Here is a 26,047-nt window from a genome sequence, read left to right as displayed (position 1 = left end):
CTTGGGAATACTGAACTTCTGTCTGTCTGTCTGTCTCTCTTTTTTCTTACTTTACAAGTTCTTACATATTTTTTTCACCTTACAATTCTGGCTATGACCTACTGTGCAGCGTTGAATATAAAAATGACAGCACATGCCCTTTCCTTATTCTTGACTTTAAATATTTCATCATTAAGTATGATGTTTGCTGAAGGTTTTTCAAAGTTACACTTCATCATATTAAAAAGATTGCCTTCGGGCAGCCCCAGTGGCACAGTGGTTTAGCGCTGCCTGCATCCTAGGGCATGATCCTGGAGACCCTGGATCGAGTCCCACATCAGGCTCTCTGCATGGTGCCTGCTTCTCCCTCTGCCTGTGTCTCTGCCTCTCTCTCTGTGTGTCTCTATGAATAAATAAAGAAATAATCTTAAAAAAAAACAAAAATAAAAAATAAAAAGATTGCCTTCTATTCCTAGTTTTCTCAGCATTTTTAAAAATCAAGAATAGCTGAAATTTACAAAATGCTTTATCACTACTTACTGAGATGATTTTGTGATTACCTTCCTTTAACATATTAACATGATGAGTTACATTAAATAGTTGACTCAATTTAAACCATGGCTACATTCCTGAGTAAAGCCTTCTAGTGGTATAATATAAGTATACACATGGACACACATACAAACTCACATATAAATTTTACATATACACATTATTTCTGTATGCACATATATCTTACTGTATTTATTTTTTAATATTTTATTTATTCATGAAAGACACAGAAAGAGAGAGAAGCAGAAACATAGGCAGAGGGAGAAGTAGGCTCCATGCAGGGAACTCTGTGGGACTCCATCCCGGGACTTTGGGATCATGCCCTGAGCCAAAGGTAAATGCTCTCAACCACTGAACCACCCAGGCATCCCTATTTTATTGAATTTATTTATTTATTTACTTACTTTTGAAATTTTATTTATTTATTTATTTATTTATTCATGAGAGACACAGAGAGAGGCAGAGACATAGACAGAGAGAGAAGCAGGCTCCATGCAGGGAGCCCAATGCAAGACTCGATCCTAGGACTCCAGGATCATACCCTGGGCTGAAGGCAGATGCTCAACTGCTGAGCCACCTAGGTGTCCCTATTTTACTGAATTTAGTTGGGTTTTAATATATTCAGCATTTTTCTGACTATAATCAAATGAAATTGACCTAAAGTTTTAATTTTCTTATATTACTTTTATCTTACCAAGGTCTCAATACAAACTTGGTAAGCATTCTATCATTTAAGATTTTCTAGACTAGTTTGTAAAAGATGGAAAGAAAGATTATTTGGTCCTTGAATATTTTGAAATGTAAGCTTTTAAAGTTCTAAATGCTTTTGTTTGGAAAAGAAGATAGTTGTTTTCTAACTACTGATTCAATTCCTGTTGTCCTGTCTCCTTCAAAGTTCTTCTAGGTGGACTAAGAATGAAATTGATCCAAGACAGATTAGCAGGAGAAAATCAAATTTAATAGAGTACATATGGAGAACCCACACAGACGTGGAGATTCCAAACACAGTTAAACAAAATGAGGTATATATGTCATTCTGAACCAAGGAGAAGGGGTTGGGGTATGGGACTTTAAGGGGAAAGAATGCACTTCACAGGAAGATGAAAAAGAGTAAATGTTTGGTAAACAGATGTTTGCTGGGCCACTAGGAAACAATGAGACACAGAGGACTTGGATCAAACAGGTCTTATTAGGTTCCTCATTGTCTACCATATTAGTTTATGTCATAACATACCTACCTATAGTGCTAGCTCTCTTCCTGGAGCAAGTTCTCTACATAAATTATCTTTAGGCAACTGAAGGGGGAGGTAAAGAGCCTTTATGGAATCTCCTGAGTTTTGATTGCTTTTTAGCTAAAAATAATCTTCATGCCAAAGTGACCCATCTCGCAGCAGCCTGCTCTCTGCCCTTATGCTGTTATGAATTTTAGCCTATTCAGGTTTTTAAACTTTTCTACATTTTAAATTCAGTTTTGAAACTTCTTTATTCCCCAAATAATCATTATTACAGATATTGTTATTTCAAATAATTGATTCTTGTTCTGAATTACCAATGCATATTTGAATGGCTTTGTTCACAATTACTTCTGGCTTCTCATTCCCTCTATCTCAGTTAACCTTCCCTCTTTCTGAATTACATCTTTTATTATTTCCTTTAGTAAAGATGTGTTCATTGTAATGTTTCTCAGGACTTTCGTGGTCCCAAATCCTTATTTTGCCTCCTCTTTTGAATGATAATCTACCTAGGTATAGAATTTTAGGTTTACAGTTTTTTTCTCTCAAAATTTGGTAATTTTCATCCTATAATATCCTCGTTTCAATCTTGCTGTGAAATAGTATATTGTCAATTTACTTGCTATTAAGTAGTCTACGTCAAATTTTAGGTAATTGTGTTTTTTCTTTGTTTTCATCATCTTCAGTGTTATGAAGTTTCCCTGGGATATCTCTGGATATAATTTATGAATAAAATCTTTTCTGGTAACCTTTCCTTTTCCCTACTATTCAATACTTTTAGAGTTTATATTCAATAGTCTGTATTAACAATGACTGCCATTTGTAATAGGTGTTTTTAAAACTACACATTCTTCCCAACCATTCACTTCTGGATATTCCAATAATTTCCCTATGGGCTCTAACTGAGAATTGATTTCATTGATGGTAATTGCATTTTATTTCATCAAGTCCATTGGAGTGGATGAGTTTGCTCAGAGTGCTGTGAGAAGTGGCCATGGGTCAGAAGACTGAGAAATAGGAAAAGATTGTCAGTGAGCTTATGAGGGTGATTTCAAAAGATGGGTAGGAACAGAATGCTAATTATAGAAGAGTGATTTGTAGGGAAGGCAGATAACAGATATAGGGTAGTGACTGGTGGGAAATGGAGGGGGCAAACGTTAAGATGGAAATGTCAAATTTAAATGTGGGTGTGACAAGTCAATGATGTAACTGGAGATAACACAAAACGGTTATTTTAAAAGTTAATTCCCTTACGAGATGGAAGGGGAAAGGATTGAAAACACACTTTAGAGCATCAGATACTCCATTATAACCAGAAGAAATGTGGAATTTGTCCCTACTTCAGAGAGAAAAGAGACAGAAGGACTGAGAGGTGGACAACTGCCCAGAGTTATAAAGTTACTTACTCAGGTTTAGAAGCCAAGCTCCATAGCTCTTAAACTCATAGCTTTAACAATTATGACTGTGTGTGACCTCATGTGATCCACAGCAGCAGTGTGAAGTAAGCCAGACTTATTATCTAGATTCTCCAGAAGAGGAACCTAAAATTCAGAGAGGTGAGGGACTTGTGTGAAAAAATAGCAAAAATGACAAAGTTGGGAATAAAACTCCATTCTCCTTAAAAGCTCATAGTTCTTCACATTTAATTATACTGCCTATGCCTATGTCCTGCCTTTTCATACATCTAAAGATTACTGTTCTGTCACGGAAAGTTGTTCTCCAAGTGGGGATATTGCAGATACATTATACCAGTACTTCCCTCATAGGCTCATTGTGAGTCTTAAATTAGATAATAACTATAGATGCCTCCCATAATCCCTTACATCGAACAAGTACTCCATAAATGGAGTACAGTTCCTTCAACATTCTTTTACTGACTGCTTATCTTCTTTTCCTGATTCTCAGGTCTTTCTTCTACTTTTCTTTACCTCAGAGCAACTAGCATCTTTTTTGACCTTCTTTCCTTTGGTCTCAGTCCTTGATCATGGCTGCTTTCCTTAGCTTTCTCTCTTCATTGACTGCTGAGCTCAATCTCCTTCATGAAGCCTGCCAGGCTTTGGAGAAAAAAGGCTGGAATAAAACAGTGATAAAGAGACAAAGCTTAGAAGCCTGGAGGAAATAGGACATCAGTGACAGGAAGTATGAGGAAGTCTTGCGAGTAACAGTGAGCAGAGTTCAGAGACGAGGTGAATGCTAAGCAGGCATCTAACATTTGTGTGATAAATGGTACGATAAGACTAAAATGATCGTCTTCTCAAAAGTAATACATTCTACAAAGCACCCACACAGTAAAGACAGCAATTCCACTTTTCAGGTTTAAGCCTGAAGCTTAGACGGGGCCTATGTCTTTTTAATTTATTTGCAGATAACTTTATCATCAGGAACTGTAATTGCAGATTGAGTGTACCATCCGTGTATATATAATATCAATTACAAATACATTTACTCCAAGCCTGCTCCTACATACATTATCTCATTTAAACTTCATAACAGCCCAGTGAAGCAGCAAAGCTATTTTAATCTCCATTTCAACACAGGGAATAACCAAGGTTCAGAGAGTTCAGATAAATAGCTCCGGGTCAGACAGAGTAAGTGGAGGTACAGGATTTGCATACACTCATCAGACTCCGGATTCCTTCTTTTCCCCTTTTCTCACTCTGCTTCACTAAAGAAAACCCATGAAGGCTTGTTGATGAGTAAATTAACAAATAGTTGATAACAGGAAAACTCAAGGGTGTTTGCTTTCTGTGTTAATGACTTTTGTTTGATGTTCCTCTGATTTGTATGATGCAAGATTCAGGCTGGCGCCACCCTAATGATTTGTCCTGGCATTAAAAGTCTGCTTGCCCCTCTTAAAAAAAAAAAAAAAAAAAAAAACCTAGGTGGCTCTGGTTGAACATCTGGTTTTGGCTCAAATTGTGATCCCGGGATCCCCGGAGGGAGCCTGCTTCTCCCTCTGCCTATGTCTCTGCCTCTCCCTGTATGTCTCTCATAAATAAATAAATAAATAAATAAATAAATAAATAAATAAATAAATAAATAATTTTAAAAGTTTGCTTGCCCCTGCATCTGCACTATACTCAGCACAGGGTCTAGCAAGCTTGTGGTTTGTTGTGGTTGCTCTTTAGAGCAGCCTTGCAGATAGTCAGATAGGTAGCTTGAAAAAGGCTACCAATGTAAAAACATTGCTCTTGTTGCCTTTTCAACTTTATGTACATTGTCCTCTAACCCTTTCAAAAAGGATACTTCTAGGGTGCCTGGGTGGCTCAGTGAGTTAGGCATCTGCCTTCGGCTCAGGTCATGATCCCAGGGTGCCGGGATTGAGCTCCATGTTGGGCTCCCTGCTCAGCAGGGAGTCTGCTCCCTCTGCCTCCCCTGCTTGTACTCTCTCTCTCTCTCTCAAATACATAAATAAAATCTTTAAAAAAAGAAGATACTTCTAAATGGGTCTGTTGGTTTTTTTCTGGCCAACTCTGTCAATCTGCTGGAAAATGCACCTTTATAGGATTTTCAGGGTGTTAGGCAGATTATGGGACTGTACAAGTAGAAAGTATATTCACTATTTAATTTCTCTAAAGGAAACAGCAAGGATTTGAATGCATTATTTTGTACCAAATTGCTTTTTTGATGTGGTTCTTGTTTTCCTTCAACACGATGTAGAGAAGGAAGGACAGTAACTCAAAGAAAAGTATTTTCTTGGTCTAGAATAATGGTGGAAGCAGGTTACTCTTGATCTGCATGTCTGGATGTGTGTGCCTAGCGGTAGATACATTTATATCACAGGGCTCCTTCCCATTTAGCCACTGAGAGTCCTCTTGTGGAGGGGAGCTAGATAAAACCTCAATTCTCTCATTAGAGTCATGTGCTAGCTTGAAAAAGGGTGTCCGATTCTCTCTCAACCCCTATGCAGACCTCTTTTCAGGAAGTGTGAGCACCTCAAGGGCATGGCCTATGCCTCATCGTATTCCTGGTGTCCTGGTATTTAACAGAGTGGATCCTCAATAAGTATATCTAAAATAAATGAATGAATGGGTACATGTAAAGAATGAAGGGATAGGTGGATAAGTGGATGAAGAAATTAATGAATTATTCATTAAGAATACGAGCTGGGATGTCTGAGAAAGCAGTGAGGGCTAGACTGGGCAAAGCCTATAATTTATAAGGAGTCTGGGAAATGAAGCCCTTTCACCATCTTTCAGAGGATACTCAGATAATCTAATTTAGACATCTTAAAATAAGTTACACTTACTCACATGATGGATTAAATTCTCATGTTTACCATCTTTCTCTTCAGAAACAGTGCTGAAATGAGAATAAAGTGGCAAAAATGGCATAAAAATTAAGGACAAAGTAAATAAGGCAAGTTCCACTGTCAAAAAAGGAAACAATTTCAGCATTAATTCGACAAATACATATTGAATACCTGCTATGTGCCAGGCACTGTTCTTGGCACTGGGGACAAATCCGTGAGCAGAACAGGCAAAAATCCCTGCCACCCTATAGCTTATATTCTAGTGGAGGAGGTGTGTTTTCCAAAGAAACCTGGAAGTGGATGCAAGAGTGGTGATTGATTTAACAAAGTGGAGGAAGTTATAACATAAAAATGCCAACAGGGGGCAGACATAAATAGAGGCAAGGTGATTTTCCACACAAAAATCAGAATGGCTCATGTTGAAGTATCAGACACTGCAGTAAACAGGAGTGGGGAGTTGAAATGAAACCAGAAGGAAGTGTTGAAAGTCTGTGTGTAGAGCTGATGGACATCCAGATCTCCACCCTCACCCTCCACAGTAGTGACCCACTTTCTTTTCCTCCCAAATAAGAGATCAAAGGTTTTGTTTCTGAAAGCTGAACTTGGAAAGCTCCAGACTTTGGGAAACCTATCACAAAGGAGGCCAGGGGTGAGATACCGAGTTGAAAACAAAAGGATTAGGTGAAAGTGTGCACACTGAGACTCCCAGCCTTCCCTGCCTTTCCTCCTCACAGAGCAGGTTATGTCAACGTGGCATAATATTGGTAGATCATTCTCCTGGGAAACTGACTTCATAAATAAAAAAAAAAAAAAAAAAAAAAAAAAAACTTTGAAAGGCGGATATTCCAGTGGTTCCTCAGTAAGGAGACCAGTTTACCACCTGATCCTCATGTACTTCCACCTTTGCAAAGTGACGTCTCCATCAGTGTGTACTTGGTTTTACTCTTAACTGTGAACAAGCAATGTAAAGATCATCTAATGTTTCAGAAATCCAGAGACAATGTAGGAAACATATTCAAAGAGAAAACATAAAATGGTGAATCAGGAATTACCAAAGAAATAATAATATAAGAGCTGAAGGACTCAAAACTCCAGATCTGAAAAGATTCCCCAGAGCCTCAACTCTGGAATTTCTGATTTATTGGTAAGGAATGGGGCCCCTGCTTTGGAAGCTTTATATAGCCCTAAAAATGATTGTAATGCTTACCTAGGACTGAAAACAACTCTTCCAGCTATAACATGCATTTTCCTTTCTTTTTTTTTTTTTTTTTTAGTAGGTTTAGGTCATGTAGGCCAGCAAACACACTGACATATAAATATTTTTCCTGTGAAATTATAATAGTGTGTCTATCATGGTGTAACATGAAAAACCAAGGGCAGAGGGATAGGGCTTCTTTTTCCCAGTCTGGGATTCAAACAATGCCTTTTTTCCCCTCTGACTGTGTGTAAAATATATTTAAAAAAAGTAACAATAAACTTCTGTTTGACGATTAGCCAGTAAAATAGTTACAAAGCCTTTTTTTGTATAAGCTTGTATATTTCCTCTTAAAAACACTTTTATTTTTTTAAAAAACAATGCCCATATATGGGCAGCCCTGGTGGCCCAGCGGTTTAGCGCTGCCTTCAGCCCGGGGTGTGATCCTGGAGACCCGGGATCGAGTCCCACATCAGGCTTCCTGCGTGGAACCTGCTTCTCCCTCTGCCTGTGTCTCTGCCTCTCTCTCTCTCTCTCTCTGTGTCTGTCATGAATAAATAAATAAAATCTTAAAAAAAAACAATGCCCATATCTTTATGTAGATTACTTTGTAAAATGTTGGACCACCAAGGCCATGCCAAACTTGACTACAAGTAGAAAGACAGAACCCAAGGGCAAGAAGGATGAGCTTCTAGATACCTGTTCTAAAGAGCTATTTTTGTAAAATCATATAAACTGTCTAATTCCTGGAGCAAGTGGGAAAGCCTGACAAGGTAGGAAAAAGCTCTTGGTGCTGAAGGTACTCACATCATCTGACGGCTTCCTCTGCTGTCCTAAAGCTATATTTGTTCTGACCATAGCAGGTGAAAGGGAACCCCTGTCAATGCTGTTTGTTTGCCCTCTCCAATAATTTTCTGTCCTCTTAAGAACTGGATTCTCAGGGTAGATGGTAATAAAATGTTAAAGTGACCAACTTTGAAATTGGTTATGAGAATCTTTTATCCTTAAAAGCATCACCTACCAATCAAATATATAAGAACTGGGACCAAGGCAGATGTGCCAACAGAACCAAAAGGAAGTCATCCCTTGACCAGAAGTATCGATGGTTCTCTCCTTAGATATGAACTGTTCCACCTTGTCTCTGCTGAGACAATTTTCCAAAATATATTCATTCATTCACCACATTTACATTTATATTTTATTGCCAATACTTGAGGTCGGTATTCATTAGTTCAATCTGCCAACCCCCCTCCACCGAGCGCCAACTAGTTGCATAGCATGGAGCTAGGTGTTGTGAGGCTGCAAAAATGAGTTGCATGAAGGTTCTATCCTTCCTGTAGCTGAAGGTTTCATGGGTATAAATATGCGTACATTACTAAAATAAAATATAGCAGGGCACACAATTCCTCACAGGAAAAGAACATTAATTTTTGGAGTAATGTGGACTCAAGTCTACAACTTTGTCGTCTCATAATCTTGGAAGTTATTTTAACTTAATGTCTAAATTTCCCACCTCAGTAGCTGCATATTTGCATATGCATATGTAGTGTGCCGGATAAATTAAATAATATCCACATCAATCTGGCATATAGTATGACTTCAGCATATTTTTACTTAGCCACTCCCCCTCAGCCAATCATCCCAGCACCCTAAATATTTAAAGTTGCCTTGAAGTTCAGAGGAACATGAAATATTTGGTGGTGTTTTGCTTCTTTCTTGAATGATCCAATGTAAGACAGATTTACGTGGCAACCCACATATAGTTCTCTCAAAACTCAAAATAATACCTTTACTAAGACAATTTGGAGTGGTGACTTACTGTGTGGCCTTGGATCCTGCTTCAGAGACATCTGGCATATATTATCAAGAATACCATTTTGTTTAAAAAGCTCGTAAAGCTTCATCCTCAGCTATTACTGATTTAGGAGTAGCAGATATATGGAAACTTTCACACTCTACTGAACGGGATTATATATTCTTCTCTTACCCACATAACTCATATTTCCAGACTGACTTCTAAGTTCCTCACTTTCTGATTAATGATGTGAATAGCAAGGCTCTAGGCAGTGTTCTCTTATCTGACCATGCCACAGACTCACTTTCAGGTGACCTTCAGGAAGCATTAGGCAGCATTTCTGCAAAACTTTCTTTAGTAATGAACATTGGAAAAGAAAGTCATGATTGTGATTTTAAAATGATATAGAGAGTACAGAACACACATACACGAGGACTCTGAATTGCTTCTCTCTCTCTCTCTCTCTACACACACACACACACACACATATATACATATAAAATAAAAGACAGCCAATATATATATTAGTTTATATATATATATAAAACTGATTGACATCAGTTTTTTTTTCTGGAGCAAAGTATCATTAATTACAAAAATAAACTAACTGGCAAAGTCCTCATTAAAGATAAACGCGAACTGGGAAGAACATGTGGATAAATCATTCCCTGCCTCATTCAGATAGAGAGGAAACATTTTGACTCCGGAGGGAACAGTGAGAAATGTGTATATTATAAAGTTATATGTTTTAATAACTTCACCTCATTCTATTAAGCCTCTAACCCCACTGGAATCATAAAAGGTTAATATTGAGATGAACCCTAAGAACATAAATTAGGCATTGGCCATTACATCCCCCCAAATGAGCCTTAAGCTATGTAACACTTGATCAGCAGGAATTTCCTTTTTTATTAAAGAAATGAAGATACACTGCATTGAATGATATTATTGAGAATGCCTAAATTTTCTCATTATCCTACAAGTGCTTAAAATTGCTATTACCGATTTCTGCAGGCCAAATTCCAGGTCCCAATGGACCCCTGCTGAGTTTATGGAGTACTCGCAGGGAATGTGTTTCAATAGCCCGCAAATACATACTTATACAGTCATATTGGGTATTTTCAGGAGGAAATGAGATCTTTTATTTTTATTCTATCTACAAAGAAGGGTCAATCTGAAATGGTATGCTGGAGCTACAGGCCACACATCAAAACTGAGGCATCACCAAAACTATTCTTCATTTATGAACCTTTTATGATATTGAAACACCACCAAGTTATCTATCATTTCTTGCTCCTTAGGTGGCTTCATTTTTCGACATTAGATATTACTACTTCACATTTGCTATTCAGCAATTTTAAAAGTGACACTTGTCCAATAAAAATGGTTGGATATCCTTTGCAGAGACATGGCACTTCTGGATTGCCATCTATTGCATCAACTTATAAGAAGAAATCCCCAGGTGGTAAATAAGGAAAGTGTGAGTCTATCATGGGAAAAACAATTGTATGCAATTTGAGGTTTTTTGTTTTTTTTTGTTTTTTTTTTTTTTTTGGCTTCTTCTGTTTTCAAAACCAGTTAAATTTAATTCATAGGTCTCAAAATCCCTTTTTCTTTAGTATTTGTGATGAAAAGTTCTCAAGATTCAAAATACACACAAACATTAGCTGTTTTAGTTTGTGGCACAAATTGCTTAATAAATATCTTATTGTATATTATAATCATTAATAATAAGCATTAATTAATGACACATTAATAATCATTCATTATAGCATAATGAATGGTGTGATACATATATTTCTAAAATAGTGCCATTTATCCAATCTAAAATTGATTTTTCTTTCAAAGCTTCTTTTAGTATTTCATTAATTATCTTGAAAAGATTCTAATTTAATCGTCATATCCAAATCCAGAAACACTAGGCAGTGGTTCTCATGATTCAGATATCTCATCAAAACACTGGAAGAAAAAATAGGCAAGAATTTAATTACTGAAATGATGTACTTTGTCAAAACAAGTATATTGAATTTAAAGTAATACAGTGTTTGGGAAGTTTAATGTTCTCGTTTAGAAAATATTCACATTTTCATGCGTTTGATCTTCTTAACCAGGGAGATAGACAGGCAAAGCCTCAATGTTTTTTGGCTACAAAATAAGGATAATCGCTCTTATTACATAGCACTGCTATACAAATGAATGACATAATATATATAAGTCATCTACTAAAGACACCAGCAGATAGTAGTAGCTCAACAAATATTTTTGAAATGAATTAAATCTTCCCATTTTATCATGTGTGAAAATTCCAATTGAATTTGTTTTAATGATATGCCCAAACTTATAGATATTAATGATAGTCATGTTACCAGAATTTATGCCTTACTGATTCTTCTGAATTATTTCTAAAGAGGAATTTTGAATGTCCAGTATAAGTTCAATTCTTCCGATACTGTTTTAATCAGTATGACTTGAACCTATTAATTTCATTTTAGGAAATATTTTTGGTAATGTATTCCAGAGAACAAATAGATTAGAGCATGTTTCAAAATTGCTGTAACCTAACCATGCAATACGTTCAAATCACAAATTTGACCTATATCACCTAGCACCGTAGCATGGAGATAGTAGAAAGGATAGATTATTAATAGCTACAATTGATTCATCACTTATTTTGTACTAGGTACATAAGTGCTTTACACGGATCATCTCATTTAATCCTTGAAACACCTTAAAAAGTCTACTCTCATTATCATTACTTTATGAACAGGCAAAAATAAAGCACAAAAAGAGGTTAAGTAACTTTGCCCAAGGTCATAGAAGTAAGAAGTGGGAGAGGAAACTATTTTAACCCAAGCAGAATGGCTCTAGTCTAGGGTCTATACTCTTAATCTCCATGCTCCACAGCTTCTATGGATGATATGTAACTAAGAATAGATCAGTTGAAAAAAAAAAAAAAGAATAGCTCAGTTGAAATGCAAAACAATACAGTGTATTAGCCAAGGATATCAAAATTTGACTGTTGGAGAGACTTTAAAGAGAGGAAAATGAGGGTTTGGAAAAGCAAAAGGAATGTGAATGGATGCAGAGCAGAGGGAACAGTTATTGCAAAGCAGCTTTAAGTGAGAGTGAAAAAGCAGATGGAAATGGAATCTGTAACGTGGAGACTGCACTCCTATCTCTTATCTTTGTAAGGGACTGAAGTGTGTAGAGAGGCTAATAGGACCAGGAAAGAACATTCTGGAATGTTCTGGTGTGGTCTAATGTAGATAAAGTCATCATGTGCTATGTTAGGGAAGGTGTGCAGCCATAATCCAGTAGGCTGGGATGGGGAATTGAGACTGCATCAATGCGCAGCTATGGCATGGAGAGAACACCACTAATGCATGAATAAAGAATGGCTTTTTCAGCTCACGCGTCTAAATTGATTACATTTCTGAAACCGGATCAATAAGACTCTCAAGGCCTGAGGTAACAAGGAAGAGTTCATACAAGTGAGAATTGGAAGGAATGGGAAGGCTGCCAAAACATGATAAAGAAACTGGGTTTGTGTGGCTCAAACACAAACTGGGTTTGTGTACCTCAAATTCACACACATACGCATATATACACAGTAATCGACAATTTCCACTCTACATTTTCCTTAAGACTGCTTTTTAAAAATATATTATTATATTTTATTCAAGGTGTTAATTATTATCTAATATTATGTGTGATTTCTTCCTTTATAAAATTTAGTTATTTTTGACAATACTTGTAAATAGCTTATATCATATAGTGTGAGGAGAATAATCTTTTGCTCCAAATGTATAGATGACATCTTAATCACCTCGGGCTGCTCTAAAAAGTACCATAGACTGAGGGGCTTAAACAACAGAATTTTATTTCTCATAGTTCTGGAGGCTGGAAGTCCAAGATCAAGGTGCCAGCAGGATTAGTTTCAGTCAGAAGCCTCTTGGCTTGGCTTGTAGGCAGCTGCCATTTCTCTTGTGTGCTCATATGGCCTCTTCTTTGCATACTTGAACAGAATGAGAGAGAGAGAGAGAGAGAGAGAGAGGAAAAGGGAGAGGAGAGGGAGAGGGAGATAAACACCTTCTGGTGTCTCTTCTCATAAGGGAACTAATCCCATCATGAGGTCTCCACCCTCATGACCTCATCTAAACCTAGTTACCTCCAAATGCCCCATTTCCAAATATCACTGTGGGGGGATTGGAGTTTCACCATATGAATTTGTGGGGGACACAATCATTCAGTCTATAACATATGAAGATTATATATATTGTAAACTTTTATGCTACATGCTGGTGAAACAAGTTTCAAACATTTGCACATAATGGTGGAACAAGAAATTACTTGTAGCGGTTTATTCCAACTTTAAATCTATAAAGACAGTCAGAAATATCTTCTTCAGATCTCAATTGCTTGCCTATATATTGCCATTATTTTTTAACTTTTCTAATACATTTTGGTCAGTCAGATTCTAATCAATGAAAATCGGATGTTCTACTAGAAAGACCTTTATTTTTTTTCTTTTTGTTTTGTTTTTATTGAAGTTCGATTTGCCAACATATAGTATAACACCTAAGTTAGAAAGATCTTTAAATTGGAGGTCAGGAATAGAGGGTGAGGGGTGTTAAACTTGGCACTGATTTGCTAGGTAAATTTGACCTGCTCTTTCTTAGCCTCACTTTCTTTCTGGAAGAAAAAATGTGGTTGAACTGAATGATGTTTTAATGTGTCACTTGAGGGACCAAATGACGCTTTTCCCCCATATCTGTGATAGTTTTAGTCCTTAAAGTCCTGCCTACCAGGAAACTTCCACCCTATCATGTGAAAAGTTCTGATTTCTCATTATTGATGGGGACAGATGGAGAAAAGCACAGGGGTTGATCTCAGGACCCTGACGTCACAACCTGAGCAGAAACCAAGAGTCAGAGGCTCAACTGCCTACACCACTCAGACGCCCCTCAAACTGTTGTTGTCGTTTTATTTCTAAGATTTTTGAGGGGCATCAGTCAGTTAAATGTCTGCCTATGGCTTGGATCATGATCCCAGAGCTCTGGGATCAAGCCCTGAATTGGGTTCCCTGCTCACTGGGGAGTCTGCTTCTCTCTCTCTGCCCTTCCCCCTACTCATGTGCAGGCTCTCTCTCAAATAAATAAATAAATTATTTTTTTAAAAAGGAGATTTTGATTAAAACTATAGGAAACATAGAGCAAAAGATACAAATTAGACTTTGCTTATCTATATTTAGCAGATACTGCAAAGGTAAACTATGGCAAATTCCTTTCAGTTTATAAACTTTTTACGGAAGAAAATTAAAAGATCTTTTCTGGTAAATGTTCTGTAGACCTTGTCCACAATCCTGCTAGAAAGGAATGTGTTTTGCTTACCTAAGGCATTGAGGCTTTCATAGTGAAAGTGTTTGGATGCTCCATCACACAGAAAACATTTGATGAGATTTTTACTTTATAGAAATCGAAGGAGATAGCCTCCTTAGAACTGTGCAGAGAAGATGGCTCTCACTGCTATTGGCCATAGGAAACATGTTAAAGTGGTGGCCTGCCATAAAATCATATTTTCAAAGTGTGGTTAAAGAAAAATGTTTTTCTGTACTTAGTAAATGCATCGAGGATGAAAATGTGGGAAAAAAATGATAGTAAAACAAAGTATATCCTGCTTCTCCAAAACTGTTTGATGATCTTCAAAGAGGCCGTAAGTTGCCTAGAAAAGGATAAACTGACCGCACTTGAGCTCTTCAGTGTAATGTATAGATTTCAACAAACACTCATACAGAAAAAGAAAAAAAAAAAAAAGACTTACTTTTTGGAAAAAAAAAAAAAAAGACTGCTTCAAAACTCAGGGAAAAAAATGTCACCATTTAAAACCATGGGAACATTGCCAAACAAATAAATAAAAGAAACATTGTTTGAAAATAGAATTTTAAAATTTTAAAATAGCCATATTTCATGTATTTTCCACAATGTATAGTATCTCATTGCAGGGCTGTAGCACAGTTGTTTTGTCCATGAATCTTTTCGTTGGTTCCAGCTTTTCACTGGCACAAACAATGCTGCTGTGAGTATTTTTGTACATATCTCATGGTTAGGGCTGCCAGATAACATGCAAAATACCCAGTTAAATTTGAATTTCAGACAAACAACAGATTTTTTTTAGTATAAGTATGTCACTAACAATACATAAGAGATATATAGAGATATATGCTATTTTTTATTATTTATCTGAAATTCAAATTTAATTGGATGCTCTGTATTATTATTTGCTAGATCTGGCAACTCTTCTTATGGTCCAAATTTTCAAGAAGTTATCTAGGATATATACCTAAGAGTATGATTGTTATGTTACAGGAAATAAACATGTGCAACTTACTTCCAAATTGGTCATATTTATTTACATATCCGCTTGAAGTTGTATGAGAACTCTCATCACCTCACATCTTCACTAATATATAATATTGCCAGACTTTTTAACTTCACCAATTTGGTGAGTGTGAAATTATGTATTACTGTGGTTTTTATTTGAATTTCTGTCGTTACTAACGAATTTCAGTATCTTTTTAAATGACTGTGGACCATTTGTCTTTGTTTTTGGTTTTTCTGTGAAACGCCCATTCATGATTTGTACCTCTTTGTTTTTTCTGTTGACTTGTTTGTCATTTTGAAGATTTTGAAATTTTCTTCATGTATTCTGGACACTAAACCATTGTTGCTTTTATATGCTGCTTCCAGTTTGAGGCTTATCTTTTCAAATTAAGGTTAGTCTTTGTTGATCATCATGTGTATAGGTTGGCTTCCAGAATCTCTGTTTAGTTCCATTGTACTTATCGTCTATCCCTGAGCTCTAAACACATTATCTTAATAACTATAGCTGTATAAAAATACTGGATTATCTGATAGGGCATGTCTCCCAATTTTTTTGAGAATTGGTTTAAGGTCTAGTACACTGTCAGCTTATATTAATATTCGGTATGTGTGTAAGAATGTACATTATCCAGTTGTTGAGTGCCATGTTCTATATATTTTCATTAGATTAAGCATGCATTTATGTTTCTCAAGTCTTCCAGATACTTAATATTTTTCTGCTTAATCCATCAACTGTTTAGAGAGGTATGTAGAAGACTTTCAATATAATGGTGGATTTGGTCATTTAGTTTTTCTTGTAGTTATGTCAAATTTTACATAATAAAATTCCAAGCTATTTTAAAAGCTATTTTTAGTAGATTCTATCAGGCTTGGAATTGCCTAATTTCTATGATGAATTGATTCTTCTATAAATTATAATAACAATTTTTGCCGACAATCTATTTTGTCTGATATTAATGTAGCTAAGCCATATTTTTTGTTTACATTTATTTTGCGTAGTTTCCTATTCTTTTACTTAAATATTTTTCTGCCTTTGTATTTGTGTGACTCTTGTAAATAATGTAAAATAAATTTTTCAAAAAAGATTTTATTTATTCATGAGAGACAGAGAGAGGCAGAGGGAGAAGCAGGCTCCATGCGGAGAGCCCGACATTGGACTCGATCCCGAGTCTTCAGGATCACGCTCTGGGCCGAAGGCAGGTGCTAAACCGCTGAGCCACCCAGGGATCCCTGGTTCTACTTTTCATAACACTGTTTAGAAGGTATATGCACAATCCATTTTAAATATTTTCTAGTTCATCTAAAAAAATTAATATGTATGTGTAATGTAACGAATTTGGCATTTTTCTTTTCTCAAACTATACAAAACCATAGAATGCTTGATTTCCAGTTACACTGCCTCAAGTTATACACTTTTCAGCACATGTTTTTCAGTACTTTTAGTTATATCTTGATTTTCTGTGAATATGTAGTGATTCCTATTGTTAGAAAACGAAGCAAAATATTTTGTTATTTTATATTTTCCCTTACATGAGCTTAATTACCACATAGTATTCAATTATTTAGAACAATCATAATTTAACTAAATCACTTTCGTTGGGCATTCAGCTTGCTTCCAAACTTTCACTTTTACCAACAGTAGGCTTGGTTGACAGAAAATTATTTAGAGGTAAACCCAAATAGCTCATAATAATGGTTAACATTTATTTGTTGCTTATATGAAGCAGTAATTGTGGAAAGTGCTTTCTGTAAATTATTTCATTAGTCTTCACAATGACACTGATGTAGGCCCTATTATTAGTGCTATTTTGGAAATCAGGGAACTGAGACTCTGAATTTATGTTACTTGGTTAAAGTCACACGGCTAGTATATGATAAAAGTGAGCTTTGGCCTCAGGAAGTTTACTCTTTGAGATGGAGAGCAAAACAGTGACAAATTTTTAATACATATTTTTTAGATTCTATTTAAGGAATCAAAAATGGTGTCATACTACTCCAACACACGCTTTAAACTATCAATTAATGATAAAATGCATGATTGGGAGCATCCATTATTGACATATTGTTTTGACTAACTAGTTATTTTAACAAAACTGTTATCTCGACCTTTCAAGCTTCTTTTCCCTCCAAGGCAACATAAGCCATTGCTTAATTTTTTAAATTTCTGGTGTGCAGGTATGTGGGCTGTGACCTTCAGGCTTTCCTAACAAAGAGATTTCCTAAATAACAAAATAGGTACTCATTATAAAAAGATAGGTACTTTAAAAAAAATATGCCTCACTTCCTAGCTTTCATTGAAATAGGATTAAATGAACATGAATACGTTTTATACCACTATTCAGAAACATTCCTCTAATATGATGATAAGAATAGCTGTAATATAATTTAATTGTAGATGTAAGTCATGAAATAAAGGTGGTTACAATCTTGACTACTTTAATCTAACCCAAAGACCTAGAATTGATTGATTTAGTGAGCAATTATAGATTTTAATTTAAACTTACTAAGACTGACATAATCTTATTGATTTTTCTATTTCATGTCACAGACCACTCAATTTCAGACTTGCATGAATAGCCATTTAAATGTTTGAAAATACAGTATGCATTTTGCAAAATTAAATGTCATTATATTCCACTTACCTAAAATAAGAGATACTTATAGCCAGAACACCAAAAAAAGCAAGTTGCATGAGGGCAGAGATTTCTGCATATTTGTTCACTACTATAGTCTTATTTCTTCGGACATAAACTTGGTAGAGAATAGGCACTTGTTAAATAGTTGTTAGAATGAATACACAACTGAATATTTCTCAGCAGTCACCAATGGGTGCATATCAATTATATGTTATCAGGGCAAAAAAGAGACTCAGAGTGCCTTGCTTCACAGCAGCAGTTGTCAACAGGTGGCCTGGCTGCATTTAGAATATATCTGGAGCAGAAATTGTGGTTTGAAAGGGTTCCCTCGATGATTCAGAATTACACTCATTCTTTGTAACAAGGTTTCCTAGTACGGTAAGTGCCAGCTACTTAACATGTTTCTTCCTGGGTAGATTTTTTTCTATTAAGCAATGACCCTCAAAGTTATGAATATGGCCTAGCATAAGAGTATTTTCTCATTGTGAATCATCCTTTGTCCTTTGTTCAATAGAATATATGTCTGTCTTGTATACAATCAGATGGGATGAGGAGTTGGGAGGCAGTTGTATAGGGTTAGCTGGAATGAAATGAGGTAGCAGACGGAATGTTAACACATGGTGGATACAATTACCAATATCGGAAGAGCCATTTTAAATATTCCATTTGTGTGTTCACTGATTTGCAGATGTTCTGGAAAACATCCTGTGATTTCATTTTTAGCATCTGAATCAAGAGACCATTCTAATCATTTTAAAAGCTTTTTATTATAAAAAGATTTAAAGGAAGCTGTGCGTTATTAACAGCTATTGAATATACACATTCTGGAGAAAAATATTTTTGAATGATTTCTCTTGCAGTTCTCATGGAAAACTGGGCAGTATTGTGTTTTCTTTCTCAAAGAGGAATGCAGATTTAAATGAATATAAGTCTGCCCCAGTCTATGAAGGCCCAATTTATGAAACTGAATTTAAAAACTCTATTGGTTTGTTATATTTTCTGTCTAGAGGCAGTCTTCATGCTCAGAAAATCCAGCAAGATCTATTAGAGAACACAAAGATAGTAGTTTCAAATTCTTACCCTGGTTTTGCCTTCTAAGATGACTCACTCTGTCACTCCGGCTTGTAAAATAAGATCACTTAAAAAAAATTCCTCTAATACGTAAGCTTCTATACAGTAACTAACAATCAACCAAATTTTGTCCTAAATCATGATTTCCAAATGTCCAAATGCCAGGTTGACTACATAAGTATCTTGTGTAGAGCCAGTTAAAATTATAGATGCCATGGTCTCACCTCTAGGTCTTACGGAAATGTGCAGTTTTGGAAAATATTTTGTTAAGTATGCTTTCTAGGTGAATCTCATGTACTCCTCCTCCCAAATCCTGAATTTTGGAACTCCTTTTTAAAGCACTTTCTGAGATTGTTTAATCTGTCACAGGCATATATTGGTCAGATTTTAAAATACACCTTTTATTACATGTCATTTCATGTAGCTGATTTAATTATTCTTTTGTATTCCTTTATGTGAAGCACTGCAATTAAAATCTATTATGTAAATTTTTCCCCTTTTCTCTCCTTATTTCACATTTACTAGTTAGGTTCACTTTTAGTAGGTGGAATTAGTAGACCAAAGGCTATGAACATTGCCACACAGGCCAGTAGAAGTACAAGGATGAGGTGAATGAGGCCCTCATCTTGGACACCAAATTTACATATTTTAATTCAGAATTTGAGAACAACAAAATTTATTGCAAAAATTCATAGTGAACAAAATAGCATTTTAAATAAAGACAGGATGAGATTTTTTTTTTCCTTTTGCCTCAGGCTCCAATATGGCTCAGGATGACACTGCTGCCAGCATCAATTGAGAATTATCCATTTCTGAAGACATTTACAAATTTGAAAGGTGGAAGATAATAGTATAATTTATCTCATATGTATTTACTTATACACATTTTTATGACACAATGCCACAATAAAATAAGGTGACTTCCAAATCATATCTAATTTGGCAAAGCAGTGAATTATAAGCAGATAAGAAATTATAGGAAGTGCTACTTTTTCTCCTTGTTTCTTTCTGGCTTTGTTTCATACTGTTCTAGCTGTGCTGTTTGGTCCATACATGATTGTCATGGTTGTCATCTTCTTGGTGGATTGTTCTTTTATCAGAGTGGAATCTCTGTCTTTGTTCCCATTAATATTTTCCACCTCCAATTCTGTTTTTCTGAATATTAACATTACTTTTCTCTCTTTTGTTAGTAGTTTACTTGAACACTTTATTTTAAACTTGTCTGTCATTTTGCTTGGATATGATTCTTGTAAATAGCATATAGCAGGAACTATTTTTGTTCGGGTTTAGATGGCTTTTAATAGGAATGCTTAATCTATTTCCATTTATTGAGATCATTGGTCTATTTTGTGTATTTACCATGTTTTTGCATTACTCCTTCTGTTCTCCTTTCCTGTTTCCTACTGGATTATTGAGCTTTATTCTGTTCCTGCTCTACTTGAGTACTTTATCACATTCTATTCTTTATTTTCCTTTCATTTTTACCATTTAAACAAAAGTCTGAAATTATTGGAACTACCAGATATCTACCTGCAAAAAGAATGATGTTGGACTCCTATCTCAAACCATATACAAAAATCAGTTCAAAATGGGTCAGAGACTTAAACAAAAGAGTTAAAACTATAAAACTTACTGAAGAAAACATAGTTGTAAACTTTTGTAACCTCAGATTAGGCGATAATTTCTTAAATATGATATCAAAAAGCTAAGCAACAAAAATAGGTAAATTGAACCTCATCAAAAACATTTGTACATAAAAATATTTATACTTCAAAGGACTCTATCAAGAGAGTGAAAGGAAAACCCTCAGAATGGTAGAAAGTATTTGCAAATCATATATCTGATAAGGTACTTGTACCCAGAATATATAAATAATTCTTAAAACTCAACAACAAAAAGACTGATAAGTAATTACAATATGGATAAAGGGCTTGAACATTTTCTCTATTAAGATATACAGATGGCCATGGCACCTGAGTGGCTCAGTCAGTTAAGCTTCTGACTCTTGATTTCACTCTCAGAGTCATGGGATTGAGCCTTACATTGGGCTCCATGCCCAGTCTGCTTGGAGTTCTCTCCCTCTCTCTGCTTCTCTTTCTCTCTCTCAATTAAATAAATCTTTAAAAAGAAGGTATACATACGGCCAATAAGAATATGAAAAGATGCTCAACAGGAAAATGCCAATTAAAACCACAATGAAATGCCACTTCACCCCTACTAGAATGGTTAGAATGAAAAAGAGAGGCATTAACAAGTGTTGACAAGGATAGGGGGAAATTAAAACCTTCATAAATTGCAGGTGTGATTGTAAAGCAGTGTGGACACTTTGGAAAACAGTTTGACAGTTTCTGGAAATGTTAAACACAGAGTTAACACATGGCACAGAAATTCCACTCCCCGGTATATACCAAAGAAAAATGAAAACAAATCTCCACACGAAAACTCAATATACAAATACTCATAGCATCATTGTTTATAATAGCCAAAATTGGAAACAACTCAAATGCCTATCAACATGAACATGTCTATCTATGAACATAATGTTCATCACACAATAATCCACACAATGGGATATTATTTGTCAATAATAAGAAATAAAGTACTGATACATGCTACAGCATGAATGATCATTGAAGACATTATGCTAAGTGAAAATCAGACACATAAAGCCACAAATTATGATTGTATTTTATGAAATGACCAGATTTCAGAAATGAAACAGTAAGTAGATTAGTGATTGTCTAGGGCTAGAGGAATGGGGTAAATGGAGAATGATTGTTAATGGGTAAAGGTTTCCTTTTAAGGTGATGAAAGTGTTCTAAACGTAGTGTTGATGGTTAGGGCATGTGGGTGGCTCAGTTGGTTAAGCATCCAACTCTTGGTTTTGGCTCAGGTCATGATCTTCAGGTCATTTTGGGCTCCATGCTCATCATGGAATCTGCCTGAGATTTGCTCCCTCTGCCCTTACCTCTGCTCTGTGCACTCTCTCTCTCTCAAATAAATAAATAAATACATAAATAAATAAAATATCAAAAAAATTAAAATAAAAGTGTTGATGGTTGCATAACTCTGTAAGTATACTAAAAACACTAAGTTGTATAGTTTAAAAGTGTAAGTTTTATGGTGTTTTAATGATATTTAAATAACAATTTTTATTAAATATCTAAAATCAGATGTGCCTTGGCAGCTCAGTTGGCCTAAGCAGCTGACCCTTGATATCAGCTCAGGTCATGATCTCAGGGTGGTGAGATTGAATCCATGTTGGGCTCTACACTCAGTGGTGAATCTGTCTGGGATTCTCTCTTTCCTTTTCCCTATGCCCCTCCCCCTCCCAAATAATAAATAAATCTTAAAAAAAATCTAAAATTAATGAGTATATCTTTCTAAGACAACTTCTCTGATGTCCCTATATTCTTTTTTAATAATAAATTTATTTTTTTATTGGTGTTCAATTTGCCAACATACAGAATAACACCCAGTGCTCATCCTGTCAAGTACTCCCCTCAGTGCCCGTCACCCATTCACCCCCACCCCCCGCCCTCCTCCCCTTCCACCACCCCTAGTTCGTTTCCCGGAGTTAGGAGTCTTCATGTTCTGTCTCCCTTTCTGATATTTCCTACCCATTTCTTCTCCCTTCCCCTCTATTCCCTTTCACTATTATTTATATTCCCCAAATGAATGAGACCATATAATGTTTGTCCTTCTCCGATTGACTTATTTCACTCAGCATAATACCCTCCAGTTCCATCCACGTCGAAGCAAATGATGGGTATTTGTCGTTTCTAAGGGCTGAGGAATATTCCATTGTATACAGAGACCACATCTTCTTTATCCATTCATCTTTCGATGGACACCGAGGCTCCTTCCACAGTTTGGCTATTGTGGACATTGCTGCTATAAACATCGGGGTGCAGGTGTCCCCGCGTTTCACTGCATCTGTATCTTTGGGGTAAATCCCCAGCAGTGCAATTGCTCGGTCATAGGGCAGGTCTATTTTTAACTGTTTGAGGAACCTCCATACAGTTTTCCAGAGTGGCTGCACCAGTTCACATTCCCACCAACAGTGTAAGAGGGTTCCCCTTTCTCCGCATCCTCTCCAACATGTGTTGTTTCCTGCCTTGTTAATTTTCCCCATTCTCACTGGGGTGAGGTGGTATCTCATTGTGGTTTTGATTTGTATTTCCCTGATGGCAAGTGATGCAGAGCATTTTCTCATGTGCGTGTTGGCCATGTCTATGTCTTCCTCTGTGAGATTTCTGTTCATGTCTTTTGCTCATTTTATGATTGGATTGTTTGTTTCTTTGGTGTTGAGTTTAATAAGCTCTTTATAGATCTTGGAAACTAGCCCTTTATCTGATAGGTCATTTGCAAATATCTTCTCCCATTCTGTAGGTTGTCTTTGAGTTTTGTTGACTGTATCCTTTGCTGTGCAAAAGCTTCTTATCTTGATGAAGTCCCAATAGTTCATTTATCTAAATGTGAGACAAGATTCCATCGAAATCCTAAGGAGAACACAGGCAACACCCATTTTGAACTGGGCCACAGTAACTTCTTGCAAGATACATCCACGAAGGCAAAAGAAACAAAAGCAAAAATGGGAAGTTGTTTTAAATTATACATGTCTCTCCATGTTGGGCAACGTCATTGTTGCCTCTGACAGACAGTTTGGGGTTTCAAGACTCCAGAGAGTCTTTGTGAGCAGCTTGGAGCTCTTTATTTCAATGCCACAATTCTAGTCACCATGTCTTCAAGTGGCACAGGCTGAGTTCCCAATCTTATGGTGGCATTTAATGTCCTTTGGTAGGACAGGCAACCTTGCAGGGTACAGTTATATCTGCCCCTGAATATGGGCCGAGAGTTCTACTCTAGGCTTGGCTTCATGAGGGAAGACTAGTTTTGCTATCTAACCACGTGAGTAATCAGTTCAGTCTCTGCTATCACAGGACATTAAAATCCTGGCCCCCAGTGCTTGTTTCTGATCATGGCTTCCTATAATCTTTCAGCTTTCGCCAGTGTTCTGGCCCATGGATAGTCTACCCTTGTATTTAATGCAGTTAGGCATTCTTTAAAAAGAAAACAAGCATTTTTCTATATCTTCAGTGAAGGAGGAGGTTTAATATGTGTTCAGTCTCCCATCCTGCCTGGGAAACTAACCAAAGGTAGGAACACAGAGCTAGAATTTATCTAATATAAAATAGTTACTATGAAATAGTGCGCATGTGCTAATATTGTTTAGGTCTGGCTACTGCTAGTGAAGCTGAACGTTTTCATTTATCTTTGCTAACATTTTACACTTCATTTTAATGAGTTAGCTTTATATAAACCTTTTACTCATTCATCTATTTGCAAGTTGGTTCTTTCCTCATGAAGTCTTAGGAGCTGCACATGTGGTTCACTTTGTTTTTTTGCCATTTAATTTTTTAATTTAGTTTTTTTTTAATGTTCAAAGTAATTTAGTTGTTATTTAATGAAATCTGTTAGTCTGCTTTGTGATTTCTCCTTTTAATATTGATTCTTTAAATACACATACACACACACACACAAGAAGAGATTAGCAAATGATTCCCATGTGTTTGGTACAGGTCAAAAAAGCAAAGAAATTTTCAAATCAGGATCATGCGCTGGGCATCACTTACAGTGTTTAACAACTTGTCCTTTGCTAGAATGAAAACTGATTAATGTTGATAATCACCCTTGTGCAGATGCACTTGTGATCAAATTTGGTATTTATTATGGTCACAGTGAAATAGGAATACATTTCCTGAGGTCTCTTAAAGTTGCTATGGACTCTTGATTTTGAATTTGACTGTCAATCATCAATTTTTTTCTCTCATCATATTTCCATTTTCATACCTCAAAGGAACTACCATGGATGCACGAAGAACGAAATTTCACTGGCATGTTGCAAAAGTTGGCATCCACACAGACTGCAACTGAGCAACAAAGAAATGGGACTTGAGCGACAGCTGAGATGTGTTCTATTAATATTTAAATTGAGTTTCTCATTGGAGACATGTCTAGACTGGTTGACTTTTTAAAGAAACAGACTAAAACTAATTTTACTTCATTGCTGAGCATTTCTTCAGCAAAGCTATATGATTTTCTTTCTCTTTCTTTTGTCAGTTTTTATTTATCTTGCTTCACTCCTCAAAATAGTCCATAGCTCCTTATTGTACAAAATAGAAGTGAGATTATTTATCATAGTATTCAGAGTCATTTGTAATTAGGCTCAAATAATTTTCCTTATATTATCCTTCTAAATAATAATAATGATGATAATAATAGCTCATTTTGGATTATTTACTTATAATATGTTGTGAATTTGTATAAGCCCATTATATAAATTATCTAATTTAATTTTCACAACAACCTTTCTATAAGCTTCCATTTTTAAGATGAGGAACTTGAGGCTCAAAAGGGATAGGCAATGTGCTCAAGATTGGATAGCCAGTTTGTCTTGTGGCCAGGCATTAACTCTCATATTTCTGATAGCCAGGCCACACTGGCCTATGTATCGTGACTTGAATACCTCTATTTCAGAAGTCCATATGTCTCCATGTCTTTTTTTCTCTAGCTCTTCTATGCCTTGACATTCCCTCCCTACAGATCAAAATAGTTCTCATTTTCTTTTTTTTTACTTCAGTGCTCTTTTCAGATGCTGAAAATTTCTGTACTATAACCCTCGAATCCAAATAAATATTTACTCTTATATGTGCCCTTGGAATTTTGCTTGTCTTCACACTTAGTGCATTTTCTTTCTGTTTCTTATTACTATTATTACTGCTGCTTATTGCTAAGTTCATCTCCCTTATTAGTCATTACCTTCTAAGCTCAAAAAGTGCACACATAGGAAAACCTCAGAACCACACCAGGTTAGGGCTTGAAAGAAAGGATCTTAGAGGATCATCTTTTCAACTGCCTCCCACTTCACAGATGGAGAAAATTGACACCATCA

At 35.9% G+C, this 26,047-nt stretch overlaps 1 long non-coding RNA gene across 1 annotated transcript in view; it reads right to left on the bottom strand.

The window, feature by feature from the left end:
* The window catches only part of LOC144308113 (uncharacterized), a 47,617-nt gene that overhangs the window by 3,593 nt on the left and 17,977 nt on the right, over positions 1-26,047 (bottom strand). The window contains exons 2-4 of the long non-coding RNA XR_013374748.1: positions 6,017-6,065; positions 3,692-3,833; positions 3,170-3,304 (exon numbers count right to left, since the gene is read on the bottom strand). This is a non-coding gene — a long non-coding RNA (uncharacterized LOC144308113). The remainder of the gene's footprint in view (positions 1-3,169; positions 3,305-3,691; positions 3,834-6,016; positions 6,066-26,047) is intronic.

The sequence above is a fragment of the Canis aureus genome, chromosome X (genome assembly GCF_053574225.1).
Source record: "Canis aureus isolate CA01 chromosome X, VMU_Caureus_v.1.0, whole genome shotgun sequence".
In the NCBI taxonomy this organism is placed as follows: Eukaryota; Metazoa; Chordata; class Mammalia; order Carnivora; family Canidae; genus Canis; species Canis aureus.
This window is presented reverse-complemented; position numbering and strand designations above follow the sequence as displayed.